Genomic DNA, 18,040 nt, shown 5'->3' on the forward strand with positions numbered 1-18,040 from the left:
TGCACCCCTGTGGCAATCAATGCCCTTTTAATGGAAAACACCATGTGTTTCCATTGGATTGCTTGGTTATATTTTGGCATTCTGTTTATGGCAGGGAATTATTTGCTATCGAATCCTTAGTGGTCAATAGCTTCAACTTCATTCTAATTACCAAGGCAGCCAAGTCATATTTTTTCTCCATTTACAGAATTTGTAGGACTATAACCAGAAAGCAAGCCACGAGTGACTTGGCCAGTAAACAGTGCAGTTTGCTGACTAGTGTTTGTTTTATAACCTTTGGCATATCTTGATATGTACATAATAACAGTTCTTAACCCATAAATAATATTTTACAGAGGTCACACTATAGTTATTTAAGTTCAGGGGTTTATTTCCCAGAACACTAAGTAGCTGTGAATGAATTATGTTTAGTCTGATCTGCCACAGAAGGGTCATAAACTTACAAGTTGTAGCAAACCATGGAATATTACTCCTGTATGTCAGGCAAACTGTAAATGTAAAAGAATAATGCTTGATAAAAGGAAAGTCTTTTTTATTTTGTTAAAGTAATATACGTTCCTAGGGAAAGACTAAAATTTCATGTTAAGTGACAAGTTGGGCAATCTCTCCACACTCAGCTTGTGAATTCTGCTTGCTCTCTGGGACTCTCTCTGCATGTCTGAGAGGCTACAAAACCTACTCTGAGCAGTGAATCTTTTTCTTTCTTGGCTCCCTTAGGCTTAGAGTGTCCCAGAATCCACAGGAGGCGATGAGAGAAACTTTAGTGCCTTTTCACAGGGCTAATAAAGAAAGGGGTCACTAAATGCTGCCAAAAGTCTGCTCCACTGCAACAGCCATGGATAAGGAGAAAGCTGCTGCCTCACTTCTTAAGCATGATGAACATCTCAGGGGCTGGGAGGGAAGAAGACTCAGCTGCTGATCATCAGGTGGGGACTGGGATAACTTTGGAGGATGCTCAAGACCACCTGACAAGAGAGGGAATTGCAGGAAACAGTGACAGGGAACTGCAGATGAAGGAACCAAGGGACTGTAGGTGAACTGTAGGGACTGTAAGTGGAAAGACACCATGTGCAGGAAACAGGAGATGCTTTTATCCTGAAGAATGTTGGTTTCAGGACCAGCTGAGATAAAGGAAGCATGCAAGAGAGGAGCTGAAAAGGCTGCCAGGTCCTGAAGACAGGACAGTGAGAATGAGAAAGAGCCAGAGCTGCAAGAGATCTGCCTCAATCCCAAAGAGCACCCAAAAATGAGGAAAGCAGGGAAGTGCATCTGAGTCCATGTGCTTTTGGTGCTTATTACTGTAATGACTTCAAAGATAAAATTTAATTTAGAACCTGCTGCAAAACCCAAATTTCTTTGTGCTCCTCCAAAACTGTGCCCTGCATGGTTAGAGCCCTTGGAAGGGGCAGTTTTAGGTGAAGAAAAACACCAATCCTGAGCTGCTGTACTGTAAATCCTGTGTCAGGAAAGAGGCATGAGCCTGTGCTGAGGTTGAGAGCAGGGCTGAGATCCCACTCTGTCATTGAATGAAGGGTGGGGGAGAGCCAGCTCAGTGCCCATGGCACCCTCCTGGCCCCAGCACAGGCACACCCCAGTCCAGGTCACACTGTCCTTCCAAGCCTTCCTGGGCAACTCTGCCATCCCATCTTTTTGTCACCAGATGGAGAGATTTGAGGCCTTTTAAAATTCTGACAAGTTCCACAGGTGACCTTTAAGAGAGGCTGTAGGGATGCAGTGACACTTCCCAAACCAGAAACAAATATGAACCACGAGGATCAACAATGAAGATCAGATCATTCTGGTTCTCCAAAATTCTCCCACTCCACCAACTACTTTGCTCCTGCTGTCTCCAGGGGGGCTTTGCTGTGGAATTTTAGCTGGCCTGGAGACTTCTAAGAGGAGGAGATAAGTAAAAATGAAGCAAAAAGTCACCAGCTGCATTTCTCAATTTGCACTCCTAGTGCTGGATGCCTGAGCCCAGGGTCAGCTGTTGTGAGAGGGCTGCAGCATGGTGAGACAGGACCTAGCTCACCACCCAGCAGAGCCCTCTGTTATTTACAAGTTGTGTTAATGTCCTGGCACTGCTTCTATACAAAATCAATCCTGCCTAAATGAATAGTTGCATAGTGGTGGAGGAGATTTTTTAAAGAAAAAAATATGGCAGTGAATTGTTGAATCCCCACTGAAAGCCAGCAGGAGATGCATGCCTAACTTGCCCATTTGCCTTGAAAAACTCCCATGAATATTATTTTGAAATTCATTAACTAGAAACAAAATAAATTTTGGGTGATTTTTCTTGACTTTTGAGAACTTGAACAACAAATTATTTCTTCTGTGTGTAACCTTTGAGAGAGCTCATAAAAACAAGCCTTTTAAACAAAATAGAATCACTCTTCAGTGTCCTGACCATACTGCAAGTATTCTATTTCATAGATGCTATTTTATGATGCTGAATTCAAGTGGAATTTTAATTTTTGGGGTGGGGGAGTCTAAAGCCAAGGGGTTCTGTAAACACCATAATTTGTGGCTGTGTCTTGTATTTGGATCACCCTGTGTCTAACAGAGCATGAGCTCCAGCACAGGATTCTTCTCCTCTTGGGGTGTTCAGTGTGACTGCTCCACAGGTATTTCCCATTTCTATCACTACTCACAACCTTCACAGGGAAGAATTTCTTTCAGTCTAAACCTCTCCTCTTTTAGTTTAAAACTATTCCCCCTTGGGAATCTCTTCTTGTGTATAAGGTCACTCTCACTCTTTCTTATAAGCTCCCTTGGAGTACTGAAAGAAGTTTTCATTTTACACATCTCTTTCCTTACTTTAAATCTTCTTTCTTTTTCTCTGATTTGGTTGAAATTCCCTAAGAATTTCACACAACTTTTATTGGGTGAATGGAAACCGAAAATACAGGCACAAGAATATGTGATGTATTAGTCAATTTTGTTTGTTTCCTTATATAAAACCATGAAGATAATTTCACCTCTATTTTATCCCTCACTTTATTTATTGTGAAATTTCAATTCAAAATAATGGGAAAATGAAACAAATTGACTGAACATGACATGTCCTATGAGTAACAGAGATCCTGGGCTCCCTGGTGACCCAAACAAGTGATGTGTCACCAAGTTCTAATCTGTGCTCTGTGACCATTCATTTCAGAGATAGCAGCATGAGGTCATGTCGTATTTTTAATTACCTGTATTTTAATTGAAGCATTTGAGGTTACAGCAAATAGCATCACTGTTAGAAAAAGCACAATAATTATGTAAAGAATGCAAAGTGGATGTCTTCTCCCAAGAAGTCCCATGCCCATGCCAGGTTCTGCTCAGCAGCCCACAGCACATTTGTGACCATCCCTTCCTTGCTGCCTACACTTACCTGTTACAAAAACAGCAACCCTGTGTTCACAGGAAATTTCACTTTAAGCAGCACTTTTCCATGCCTGTACTTTTTTGTGAACCAAAAACCTAAACCAGTGCCACTGGAATTTCTAAAGGAAATTTAATCAAGTAAACGAAATCAATTAGTTGGTTTCCTAAATAGAGTTGAATGTGTCCTTTTGAAAATCCTAAGCCTGCAATCTTAGGTGCACCAAAAATTTTTAAAAAAATTAGAATTAGACTCCTTCTGTCACTATAACTAAATACAGTATATGATAATTCATTTAAGACTCTGTGTTTATCCTTCCTAGACATGAATCATTCCCTAGCACCACAAAACATCACTCAAGTACCATTCTTTGCTCCCTCTAATTTACAGTGTAGTCAGCCCTGACTAATCATCCTAATTATGTCTGGTACTAAGGACTGCAATTCCCTCCTTCCCTCTACCCAAACACACACATGCAAGATTAGCAATACTTTGAACATATTATGTTTTCTTCACAGCATGCAAAAGTGAAATTTCTAAATGATTATGAAACCATTATTCATTAATTACAATAGTGCCTAAAAATCCCAAATGCCTTTTTTCAACCAGAGCACAGAGGGAGGTGTAAAAGCCCTGTTGATGAAAGGCCCAGAGACACAATCAAGTTGCAGAATTTTAAATCACCACAGGTCAGAAAAACTATTTACTGAGCACATACATATTCTTAACCTGTTGCAGTGTGGCATAAAATGCACTAGCTCAGACCTCCCTTTTTGAGGTGTGAGTGAATTTTACTTTCTTGGCACAGTCTCAGTGAAGAAGTGCTGCAGAGCATCTTGAGCTGTGCCACTGCTCACCCAGTGTTTGGACAACACTCTCAGGCACATGGTGTGATTTTTGGGGCTGTCCTGTGCAGGGCTCAATGATCCTTGTGAGTCCCTTCCAGCTCTGGCTGTTCTGGGATTCTCTGTGGTGTTATCCAGGGTGAGTGTTTGGGATACCTGAGCCCATCATCCCTGCTGGCACTGGGTGAGTGGGGACCTGCAAGGACAAGGCCAAACACATATCCCTCCTGTTACCCTCGGCAGAAAGGGCAGATTAATAGATAATTACCATGCATTGGCTTGTCTTGTGGTGCTTATAAAATGTGTTTTGCATTATGTTTTGTAACAGTTGGCCAGCAAGCCTTGACCTGTGAGGGTTAGGATGAATACCTGCACAGCTGGAGCCTTCAGTGGCCAATGGCAGCCCTGCTCTCATCATTTCCCCCTTTTATAAATGTAAATATTGGAGGTCTTGTTTAAACCTTCAGAACCTAAACATGTCATCACTATTAATAACATATGTTAGAAGACACCACATGCTGGCAAAATAACCTGCGGTTAATGACACCAAAAATATTGAAAAGCTTAGCATAAAATTGAAACTTGTTAATGGTACACTGTGCAGTTTGGCATACAACTAGGGGCAGGAATTCCACACAATGGGACTGTGTGAGTGCTAACAGCAGGCTCCCACAAGATAAAATAAACTTGTTTTATGGACATGAGGAATTGATTTTTAATGAGATTCTGCTCGGCCATAACATCATCCTGGGAGGGTGAGCTGGTTTTCTCCTTGCCTCTGGTGCAAAATTATAGTTTGCAGAATAAAGACTCGCTTAAATTTGGCCTATGGATTTGCACCTTCATCATATTAAGTGAGAAGTAGGTGTTATCCCAGGTCTGGTTGTTAAAATGCCCACAAAGAAGATCCCTCATCCCTGCATTGCCTATCTGTACGTTCTGGGATCAGGGAGATCAGCCTACAAGCAGAACACACACTCCTCAAGTTCCTTCAGAGATAAACCATCTTACAAAGCTGCTTTCCTGAAGACAGAAGATTAGTAATAAAAAGGGATAAATCTCTCTCTCTAGAGAACCTGAGTAGAGGAATTTGAATTTATCTTTTCGTGTCCGGGTGTCAGCTGCCTGTTATGAAAACATTAAGATATAAAGAGGTTGTCAGACTTGAGGTTTGATATCAAAACACTGTCACATTCAGTCACAGCAGTGAAGGACTGTCCCTTTGCTATCTATTCACATCTGATTATCTTTCTTATCCATTCCATCAGTTAAAACTAATACTGAAGCTCCTCTTTGAACCCCAGAAAGAAAACCAGAGTCACACAGCTGGGAAGTACCTTGTAACTGGGCAGCCCTTAGGAAAAAACAGAATACAAAAGCAAGAACAACTATCAAACGTCTTCAGCTTTAAACTCAAAACATTTTCTTTGCAAAGAAATCACATTTTTGCTTCCCAAATCGATGTCACTTGGCCCTGAACAAGCTGAGCTGCACTGTGCTGTTGCTTTTCTTTCCTCTCTGCTGTTGTGGTTTGCACTGTTTGTGTGCAATCATTGGCTTTTAATTGCCTTCTATTGCCTGTTTCATTTGTCAATAAATAGAAAGTGCAGACCTATCACCAAAGGCCTTACATCTGTTTCTCATACATCTTAGCCACCCATGGTGCCTGAAGCTAAAGCTGTCCCCTACTGCTAACCAGGCTACCAGTTTATTAGGGTTTTTTCCCTGCCCTTTTAAAAAGATGAAAGCCCCTAAAAGCTTTTTTCCGTGCAAGTGATGGTTGAAGTTAATGAAGTAAGCATCTGTTAGGTGAGAGAAGGTCACCCTGGGGTTGGGCACCTCCCCGTGGTGGGACTGGCATTCACCCAGCGATTAGTATGTGATGACAACACCTTAAAGATAATTAGTTGACAATGAGTTGAGAGCCTGTTAACCCCTTTAACACCTTATAGTTTATGATTATAATGAAACACTTCAAGACAAAACAAAATAGATGTAGTTTTCTTTCAGTGATTTACCATTTTTTCAGTGTTTCACATATCATTTTTGATCATTTTTGATCCTCTGCCAAAGGAAGAAACAGCTGCCAGTAGCCCAGTGCATGATTCTTCATCTTCATCAGCCTGGGATGAAATGTAGCATCAATTTTCTGTACACTTTCTCCCACTGGCTGTGAGCTTAAAGACTCTTTGGCCTGGTTTTGCTGGGGCAGAGCCATGAGAACAGAGATGTGGATTAGTTTGGTTTCTCAGTGGCTGAAATGTCAAGCTGAATGGGTTTTTTCAGGTGGTTTCTCACACTAATGTGGACACATCCCTGCAATGCTAATGGAAGCCACGGATTTGACTCACCTGAGTGTTCCAGATGGGCTTTCCCCAGAAACAAGATTACTTGGCAGAATGACAGAAGCTTTTGTAAACTAAGCTGTAAGAAAAGCAGGCTCAGGACACATGAGTGAAGCAATCAGGAGACAGCCTTGATGAGGGGGACAATGAGGAGGAGCAGGAGGAAGCAAATGGAGAACAAGTGGCAGTCTGTTGTGATTTATACACACTGGCATTTCCCATCTTCCTTCAGTCACTCAACGTGTTTAGTCATGACATGGGAGTTCAGATGTATTAGGGCTGGCAGCAGCTCAAGAAATTTGGCAATAGCAAAGTAAAACAAATTTGTGTACAGCAATCAAGAAAAGCCTGTCTTGAGATTAAAAATAAAAATCCATTTCATGCAAAGAGATGCATATCTTGCTTCCCTCTTCCTTTGCACTTTCTACTTCAATGTGATGAAGGCAGTCCTGGTGGGAAAATTTTATGACAACATCTCTGCACCATTTTTTTGGACACAGAGCCAGTGAACAAGGTCTGGTCTTGCTTTCATGAGGTTTAGCACAGGACTTCCATTGATTTCAGCAGGAGCAGGCTTTGTGGTGGGTAAGTACCCAAATGCATGGCTATCTAAGCTATTCTGTAAACTTTCTGCCATGTGTCCATCATTAACAGCTGCCAGGGTCTTGGGATGCACAATAGATCCTCACAATTCTCATTTCTCCTGTGCCTCCCATTTCAGTCCTTTAAAGTGCTTTAAAAACATCAGTAAATTAAGTTCCACTGTGGCAAACACTCCCTGGAGAGACTTTTATTCCCAGGTGACAGGCAAAGGCAAGGCTTGCAGAGGATCTCCTCAGCAGTTACAGCCCAGACCTCCTGGCTCCCAGCCTCGTGCTTTACTGCTAATTAAATACATCTAGATTAATGCAGAAAATGTAGTTTTGTTATGCCTTTTAGATTTAAAGGCAATATATGGATTCAGCACTGTATCAAATGTCCATAAACTCAGAAATAAAGTATTTCCAGCAACTTCTAAGTCCCTCATTAACTAGCTTGTACTACTGGGTAGGACCAGGCTCAAGAAAAATTTGCTATAATTTATCTTAATAGAATTCTAGGAGTAAAATAACTGTCCACCTCCAAAATTGAAGGTTATTATCCAAGACTGATCAATCTGTCTGATGTTATGGTCATCAGTTCTTCTAGCAGTCAAATAATAACTCCACCTTTAACACAGTTAGTGAAGGTAATTTGCTGTTATGGGGAGATGGGTCATAGAATCAGAATTCCTGGAACACATAATTGATTGCTTGATTATTAAATGTGATTCAGGGTTGATTAATCAATCTGCTTCATGATACAGAAGAAAAGTATTTTTAAAATTCCTAAAATGCCATGCAGAATCAGATTCTCTTTCCTCATGTGAATTGCTCTTTTATTGGTCTTTAGATTAACTGGTCCCTCTTCCTGCAACCCTAAATGCAGATTTAGTCACAATGTTAAGTACAGAATTATTTGTCTGATTATGAATTTCAAAAGTACAGCTCATGATTAATGATGGACATAAAATGACAGCTTTATGTGCTGAAACACCAGTATAGCAAAATATTTAAAGGCTCCACTGGTTTCAGCAGATGTACAGAAATTTAGGCCAGTTGAGAATCTGTCCTCATCTTAACAACACATTTTTGCCCAGTTATTTCCTTTATCCATTTTTAACTATTTTAGAATATTGCTCAGGGGAACACATCTAAAATATCTGTAATGAGATTCTGCATCAAGATGCACAATCCTGTTGAATTCAGCTTTTACTTGCCTTTCTTGTTCTCTCATCAAAAATGAGGGAAACTCACTCTGATTTCAGCACACCTGAGTACAGAAAACACCCAATTTGGACAGGTACATTGGGAACTGGAGCTGTACAAAAGTCTTTAGTGTAGCTAGATGTGGAAAAAGCAGAATTATCAAATCAAGGAATGGTGCTCTGTTTTTGTACAATTGAGGATATCTTGCAAAGATGTTTACAGCACTGTAGTTACCACCCTGCTCTGCTGTCTCCTCAGGGCAGGGGTCAGTCCAGCTCACTTTCCAGCTGGGTTTGCATTATCCCAGCAAAATGGGAACAGCTGGTTTGGTTTTGTTGATCATAAAGTATTTCCTTAAGAATTTTCAAGCTGTATGGTAAGGTCTCTAGGCATTTTCTGCTTTCAATGAGAACAATTTGTCAATAGACAAGGATTTGTGAATTAGGTATTTCACCCCACCACACAGACCCACAAATAGGTGAAACCAAAGCATGGAGGATCTTTAGGATGGGTTTTGATGAAGTGTGTCTTAAGGAGGAAGGAACAATATGAGCTGGACATTTTGGCATGGTCATTGTTTCACAATGTTGAAACAGAGGTGTGGCCACAGCCAAAACACAAATCCTTGCCATGGTTAATCTGCTGGGCAGCTCCTGTGGCAGCATCCTCAGCAGCCAGCAAAGCTCTCCAGACTGGAGAAGAGCAGGAGCAGCATGGATGTGACCATCCTGCTGCCCACTCATGAAACCCACTCGTGTGCCTGCCCAGCAAAAGGGACATTGAGCAAATGCCTTTGACTGAAAAGAGTGCCAGCATTGAGCCATTAAAAAAAAAAACAACCAACTTAGATCTCTGATGAGCAGCACTGCAGATGGAGAAACTTTCCATTGGTATAGAACTAAATAAATACTCCTCTCTCAGTGTCAGCAAAATGCCTCTGCCAGCACAGCCAAGAAAAAGAAGGAAAGCAGCGTGGGAGCCAGCACAGAGCCTTGTTTGGGGCTGCTGGAGACAGGAATGGAGCCTGATACTTTGCCATTTTCCATACACTGGCCATCAAGGAAAAATAAAAGTGACAGAAATAAACTTTGTGGGACTTCAAAAAGATGAACAGAATTTTCCAGACCCCCTCGTGATTCTACAGTGTTAAAAGATTTGCTAGATCAACCCACAAAGTTGCTGCCAAACCACTTTCCTGAAGCTGACAGAGATCCTACCTATAGGGTATGACCAGACCTAAATCCACTAAAATTAGGGAAAAGCTGAGACCATGTGAGTGCCCTTTCAGTAAGAGAGACTAGAAAAATGAGGCAGGATAATTGTCATAATTTGCTTTGTCACCTTTATGTTTTGAGAAATTCATAAAAGTTGGGAGCTCACACGCTGAGTTTTGCTTTCAGAAAATACTCAAGATTTAAGCAGGAAGAGCAATCAAACTCCTCCAAAGGTCTCTTGTCCTTGTGTCTATTTGGCAGCACCTTGTGCCACAGAGTTGTCTGTGGGCTGTGTTTCTGTGTGACAATGTCACTGCAGCTCCACCACATCTCGTTGGGACTGCTGGTGCAGCTCTGGGAGATTTCCCTGTCCTTACAGCAGCTGGCATCTGCTCTGAACTCTCTCCCAGTGCCCACAGGCACACCAGGAGCAAGAAACACCAGTCCTGTCATTGTCTCTGAACCAAACTGCCTCATTTATTCTAAATTATAAAGGTGAGCGACTTAACATCCATAATAAAAGGCATCAAACCTGAAGGTTTCCATGGATAAAGAGTCTGTTTCTGCCCAGCTCAGACTTTTTCCAGTTTGGATTTAAGGGCAGGAAATGACTTGGGCAGTGTGTTGTTTCATGGGGGACCTTGGCCATGAGACAATCTTGTCCAAGGGCCACCTGGCATGGAAATACTGGGAAGTACAAAATTAATTTCTTACCAGCCCCTTTGGGAAGGGACAGATACTGACTTGATTTTCTGGAGAAGACAATGGGATTTGTCATGGAATTAGAAGCAGTGAAAAATATGTGAAAGGGGTGAGGAAACAAAAAAAAAAAAAAACAAATATGCAAGAAGTGTTTATATTTTTTTAATCTTTAATTTCAAATTTATCTCAGAGGTTGATGTGGACTAGAACAATTATTAAGTAATGAAATCAAAAAACTTTATTCATCAATTGTCTGTGTTTCACCTGTTATGTACCTCTGAAAATATGACCTCTAAGCCTTGAGAGCACAGAAGCTTGGAGCTCTGCAGAGAATATTTGTACTGTCTGGAGTGTGTTTGAGGCTTTGTGGAGGTCCAAGAGGGCAGTAAAGTCAATTTTTGCAAAAGAGAATGGAGAAAAGGCACCTTAGGAAGGATGCCAGGTTCAAGAGGACTGAGGCTTGTCGTGCCCAACCCATTCCAAAGGAAGATTAGGACAAACAGGCTTTGTGTGGTGAGACAGGAGCCAATTGTGTGTCCAGCTGGGGAAACTCTGCCAGGGCCATGTGACACACAGTGCTCAGGTTTTGTTAACATCTGTGTGGTCCAATTTTCTATTACTGTCAGCAACTTATTTCTAGGAGTGCCAGGTTATTTTGTCCATAAACATTGTCCCCATCACACATTTCCAATTTTAACCCTATTTGTCTCCAGTTGATTTACATTTGGCCAGAAGCAAATTACCTATTGGAAGCATTTATTGAAAATTAATTGGGTGGCTAAAATACCTCCAGCAGATTCTGTTAACAGTGTCTGTTCCTTGTGGCTCTCCAGAATTCAGCATTTTCCAGTTAAAACACCTAGCAATTAAAAAAAAATCATAAAATAAATGATATAATTAGTTCCAGAATTGAACTTGGTCTCTTTGAAATCAGATGCTTTCTTCTAAGGCTGCAGTGCCATACAATAGCAAGGGATTTATAGTGCCAGGGGATTTTTGATAGAGGAGGGAATAAGCACTTACAATAACTAAGTCACTGCATGAAGCAAAATGAAGGTGTCCTTGGAGCTTAAAATCAGCCAGGCAGGCAGAGAACTATGCAAACACCAAACTGGGGACAGGAGAGAAGACAAGATGTATGAAGTGAGATTTGAAGGAAAAATACAAGATTAAGTCAGAGGCAATCACAGCACCCAAGAACATGGAAAAACACCCTGCATCTCTCTAAAGAAAAGCCAGGATGTTAACATGATTTACTGCAAATAGTTCCACAACATTAAAATGAGTTTTTATTTTCTGTGTGTGCTGCTTCAAAGAACAACTCTGTGGGCTCATAAAAATGCAGAGAACAAATAGGGGCCTCTAAGACCAATTTATATGCCATGCCCACTGTGCACTGAGACACATATAATCTGTAAAATGTCAGCTTCAAAGTTCCAGAGAGATTGGTGTTAACCCTGACCCCCGACCTTGCCGACTCTAGCTGGGCCCTCATGCTCTCTTAACCAGCTGTTTTAGATAAATGTGCTCCATTTTTAAAGAGATTGTCTCAGAGTTTTACGTGAATAGTAGTAATATTATTAACTCTCGCTGAAAAAACCACCTTAACTGAGAGTCTTTACAGATGGGCCAATCAAAGTCTTACCCCATGCAGAGAGTGGTGGGTTAATAAATATGTCATTGGACTGAAAATATTTAAACAACACCGGGAGAAAAGAGCAAGGCATACGACAAAAGGAAAACATATTAGTACTGTTTCCTGTCAAAATACACAGAGGAAACACTTCACTTTGACCATTTTCCTCATAAAGAGACACGGTAGGCCAAAACAAACAAAGCTGAGGAATCTGGTTTATCCCACTGTTGGATATCAAGGGTTATCAACTTAAATGAAGTAAGGCTGAGTGACCAAAGCCAGGTTCTCCTTGACATTAATTGAACATATCAGCAAAGGTAGCACACAAGCTGTGGCCCTGTCGATCAATAATTCCATTTTATAAGGGCTCGTTTATGTTTTCCTTATTTTGCTTCATGTATCACTCCAAAGGTGGGTGGGGGGCTGGTCCCTCGTGGTCTGTCAGAAATCCAGAAGTATGGGCTGACCTGCTGGTTTGGCAAAGCCTGGCCAAAGCCTAAATCATCCTCTTGGAAGGAAGATGTCAAAGTTCAAGGGCACACAGTATATTTCAGACAACAAAGAAGCAGCTGGTGTCCACTCATAATAAATAAGAATAAGTTGGGGTCAGAATTACAAGTCAACTGACTCCCCATTCACTGAACATGAGCCAAAGATAACTGGAGTCACAGGGAAAGCTCAGAATGATTTTGTGAGTGTTTGACTCAGACCCACTGGGAATCCAGACCTACTTTTCATGTCCATGGGGTGAGAATTCATCCACAGATTTCCATGGGACTTGTTCTTCAGCATTGCATTCGGAACCACCCACCCGCCCTGAGAGTGACACATTCAAAAACTTTCTGAATAGATAAAGGAATAAAAATATAACTCCTTAGAAGACACAAAAAAAAAATGTGGGTTAAGACATTAGAAGATTCACAAATGGTCCTGTTCTTTAAAAAATAAAGTATTTCAATTCAGTCAAATTCAATTAAAATACTGCAGCCAAATTGTTTTTGCATTATTTACTTTCAGGAACCACAGTACAAACCAATTTTGTCACTGTGCTTCTAAACTCTCATTATAATCTTTCTGGGCTAGCAGTAAACCATAACATGGAAAAATCAAATATACAGCTGTCAGAAGATGGAAGGTTAGACCTGAAAGCTCAGCTTTGGCTCTTCCCTCCAGCACCTCTTGACTTGTAACAGAAAATCCCCTTATCACTGCCAGCTGTTTGGTTGTCACTGTAATACAAACAGGAATCTTACTCCCATTCACAGTGCCCTGCTGAAAAACTGAATCAGTTTTAAGCATCAAAGTGAGACCAACAAGAAAGGGGAGTTTGAAGAATAATCCACAACTTCCAAGATTTCACATATTTAAATATTTGCTTTCTCAGTTAGGGTGACCCTAAAGTCTGAAATTTTCCAAATTTTCCAAATTCTTTGACAATGTCAATAAATTAGGTTTGAAAGTTATTCTCCATGTTATTGGATTCATGTTTTCTAAACAGAGCATAACCTCTCACTGAGACATGCACTGCTGGGAGAAGTTAACAGAGACACAATAAACAGAAAGAGAGAGAAAAATCCAGAAGCTTCAGTGGATATAACACATAAAAACAAAAATACAAATAAATACAAGCAATAAATATAACAAATTCAGATTTATAACTATTTAATGTGCATTGCTGAATTTATGTAACACATAATTTAATATTTAATGTAATACAAAAAAAATGTAAAATACTTTCCAACAGAAGGAAGATTAGAAAGTATGAGGGCAGGGCATACAGAAATCCTTTCCATAGGACTGATCTGTGGCTGTTTTGCTTTTGTCAGCCTTCTTTAATACATAAGCAGGCTCCCTAGAAAATCTGTTTGATTTTGAAATGTAATCTGCTTAAATGGCATGGCAGAGAAAATGAGTTTAAATTACAGGCAAAACAAGTTCGTGAGGGTAAACATTTTGTTTTCTAAATACAGAAAATAGTTTAATAGTTTTGAGTTCTGTGGACTTTGGGAAGTTTGCCTTTCCCCACATGACAAATTCCCTTCCTGTTCCCATTCATGTCCACAGGAATTATCTTGACTAAGAAGGAAGAAAGAAAGCACATGAACAACCTAAATAAGAACCATGTTTCTCAATGCTTGTTCATGGTAAAAATCCAATTATGGTCCTCAGGATACCTGAAAGATATGATAAAGCTCTCAGGAAGTAATAGATTGTCTTGATTTCACTTACAGCTCTTTGGAGGAGTAAAAAGCTGCTCATTTTTTCAAGCTGATCCATTTCCTCAAACTGAGTGTCATTTCTACCAGAGCCATGTACCCATCCTCACCTCTCATCAGGATGCTGGGAACTGTCTGGAATTCCAATGGGAAGCCCATCCTGGAGCAGCAGTGACCCCTTTGTAGCCCCTCCTGTGATCTGTAAATCTGATTTTACATTTCCTTCTGCACCACACCTCTACTTTCCAATCCAACACGGGGCTTTGTCCTCCCCCTCTCCTCCCTTGCACAATTTCTCTTTTAGAATTCTCTGGGTGAAAAAAGCATCTCTTGCTCACTCTTATTCTGGTCACTGGTACTGTTGTGTTAACAGAGGTATCACAGCCCTGTGTTGAAGGTGCTGCTGCTATATTTGATAAACTTGAGCTCACACCCTTTCTTTACCAAGAATATCCTGTGGCTTTGAGTGAGCCACAAAAGGCTTAATCTTGAGCTGATACCTGGAAAGGCTGATCTGGAACAGAGACTGGACAGAGCAAAAGGGATAAAATAGGTATTTACTGAAAGGATTCACCTTGGGCAGTGGCTGGGGCTACACCCAAATCAAATCTAAGATGGATCCTGGTTACAAATTTCTACACTTTTATAAGTTTTGGTTCATCTACCCATTGGGGTCAATTATCCAAGCATAACCCCCAGTCTCACCCCCCCAGTCTCAGCCCTGCCTTGCCCCCTTTCCCTCACTGCTGTTTCTGCTTTTTGGGTGCTGGGTGTCCTTGATTCTCCAGCTGGGAAGGGATTGTTCTGTCACTACCCTGTGAACAGAACTCACTAACACCTCATATGAAGTTTCAGAGTTACACACCAAGCAGCAGAGATTCTGACAGATATAAAAGTTAATACCCAAGGCATCATTTCCCCCAGGCACCTTTTGGTGCTGAGCCCACAAGCACAGCCCTCAGCCCCAGGGGTGCAGTGCCAGTGGAGCTGCCCCTCTCCACTTCCACCCTCACAGCCTCTTCTTGCAGGACACCACCCAACACTGAGCACAACTTCAGCCACAAGGAAACATTTACCAGAGTCCACACAGCACAAACATTGAGAAGGGAGATGTGTGCAAAGGTGTTGTTTTTATATCCAGTATAGAAGGGAACTTTCCACACACATGTGCTAAGCCTTTAACATTTTTCTCTACCCAATTCAAGCCTCTCACCTTCCCAGAGATTTTCCTAATTCCTGCACTACAGAATATTCAGAGGTAGGAAATTTTCAGCCTCTCCTGTTTGTATAAAATAATTAAATTATTATTAAAGCAACTGCTAACCACCAGGCTAGAATAATTCACCCTCTGACCCTTCCCGCATCTAAGTGTTCAGAAAAATTATTCCTTGGAACATGGCAGAGCTGCAGTTTTCAACAGTTTTCAATTTACAAGCTGCCTATTTTTTCTTTTTTTTTTTTTTTCTTTTCCAGAAGAGGTATGTATTCTTGTATAGGGAATTTAAACCTACTGACAACAGGCTTGCTCCTGTTAACTGTTTTTCATGGACCTCTTGGAATATTCCAGAGACTCCCAGAGGCACACAGGCTGAAAAATAGTGTTGCAAAGGTGAAAAAAAAGCACAGGTTTAATAACATTGGCTCATTCTCCTGAGGCCTGAAGTCTGTTGCCTTCCTGATGCTGGTTCTGCAGGCCTGGCCTCTGAGGAGATGGAATATGAGACCCCACCTAGGTGTTCACCTGCCAAGGGAGGAAAATCCTTTCCCTCCACCATGAGACACAAATATGGGCACAGGAGGTCACTAAAACCAAGTGCTTGCTATTGTGGTGACGTGGCTTTGAAAAAGACAGATGTGTGTGAAACAATATCCTCAGTTCCATGAGATCCCACTGTACTAGAAGAAAGTCATGTGGGAACACTGACACAAGTGGAGACTGCTCAGTTTTGAATTGCAAAGGACGTGGTTTGCTCCCCTTTGCCCTCCCTGCAGACACAAAGGAAGGGAAAGGGACTTGTCCCTGCCTGGTGTTGATGGAAAGCACATTTCAGCAGATCTGGAGGCATTTCTGAGCTGCAGCTTATGGTAATAATGTCACAGCTACAGCACCTGATTTTTACAATCACCCCAAGATGCTCATTGCAAGTAAAGCTCAGCCTGGTCTGGTGAAAGAAATGCAATCCTGAAATCAGCCAAGGTCAGACTTTCAGGCATCTTATTTTTCTAAGGACTTGGAAAGGATTCTGCACTTAGAGGTCTGCTTTGTGACCACTTAAAGTTCCCTTTAAACACTGCAGAGAATGAAGATGAGCTACAACACTTCCAGAATATTAGCACAATGGAGATGACTGCACTGTAGGCACTTCCACCTGGACACATTTCACTAGTGCTGGTTTAACTGTTCTGGTGAAATAGCAAAAATGCTGTGTCTTCAGCAAAGAAAGCTTCAATTTCTGTGATCAACATTGCAGATATGTTTTCATTTTCCTACACACACAACTCAGCTCCTCCTGCAGTAGGACCTGCAGGCCAAATTCCTCAGCCAAGGTCCAGCAGGTCAGAATGTGTAGCTGGACTGTTTCCTGTGATGAACTGTGGCAGTTTTGGCAACCAGGAGAGAAAAATCCAGCTACTGCTTCTCTGGAGAAGGAAGAAACTCCTTTATTCTGGGCTTGCATAAGAAGGGGATTAGGAGGAAAATGCTGAAGAACTCAAAGCCAGATGGCAGGGGAGCAGAGACTGACCTTATTCAAAATGAAACCTCCTGGAAGCAAGCAGGGAACTGAAGCAGCTCAAGAGTCTCCTGAGTGACTGGGGTATAATGAAACAAAATCCTGCTCCAAACTAATTACTTAAGTACTTGGTAAAAAAATATAGGCATTTTTATAAATTCCAGTGTGTTTCTGCAGCACAGAGATTACAGAAGAGTAACTAAATTTTATAATTAATATTCAGTAAAAAGACAAAACAGGAATATGAGGAATATTGTAAGTAATGGTGGACATTGCACTGCTGTGCTCTTCCATTGCATTTGCTATGGCAGGGCAGGTGTCAAATTATCTAAAACCACAATACTGTTGGCTTTCCTGATTTCCAGCTCCAGAATGATGCTTATGGAAGGGGAAATATGTGTGCTCAGAGTTTGTCATTTCTGTTCTACCTGAAGTATTTTGTGCACAAGTTCTTTCTTAGCTATCTCCCATGACACAGTGCAGATTTAGGAGCATGAATGCAGTGTGTTGATGGCCATAACATGAAATAAAGTGAAATGGAAACAAGGCAGACCTTTTGGGGACAGAGCTTGTCTTCCTCTTCCAGGTCATGCAGCTTCAGCAGAACAGTAACAGACAGCAAGAGGGATAGTGAACAAGAAATAACAGCAAGGACTTAAGATCTTCCTGGCCATTCAAGATGCAAGTCCTGAAACTCTGCAGAGCTCCAGAAACAGGACATCCAAACCAGAATCAGTCTGTGGCCCAAGTGTGGCTCTGAAAAGCAATTAATTGGAACAGAAATTAAGATTACCACTCCATCACAAAAGAAGCAGCAACCAAGGCTCTTCCATGTACAAAGTACACCTGAAAATCAAGAACTTTGCAGCACTTAGAAAACAAGTCTCAAAAGCTCCATTTCAACAAAAACCTGGGGTTTTTTTCAGTATCCAAAGCCCAGGCAGTGACACATTTGCAGAGTTTTTTTTTTTTTTAAGGCCATTAGGAATCATTGTAATAACCATTACACAAGCACAGGACTTTTTCCTGACATTCCCATAGCCAGACATGCAATCCACCTAGATCTGAGAGGGAATTTCAATTATGCTATTATGTCATTTTTAAAAAGGAAGAAGGGCTCAAAAATCTAATGAAAATCAAGTTGGACATATAGTAAAGCTGTTGAGTGTTCCTCCATGGAATAACATCCAACTGAT

The sequence above is a fragment of the Erithacus rubecula genome, assembly GCF_903797595.1.
Source record: "Erithacus rubecula genome assembly, chromosome: 6".
NCBI lineage: Eukaryota > Metazoa > Chordata > Aves > Passeriformes > Muscicapidae > Erithacus > Erithacus rubecula.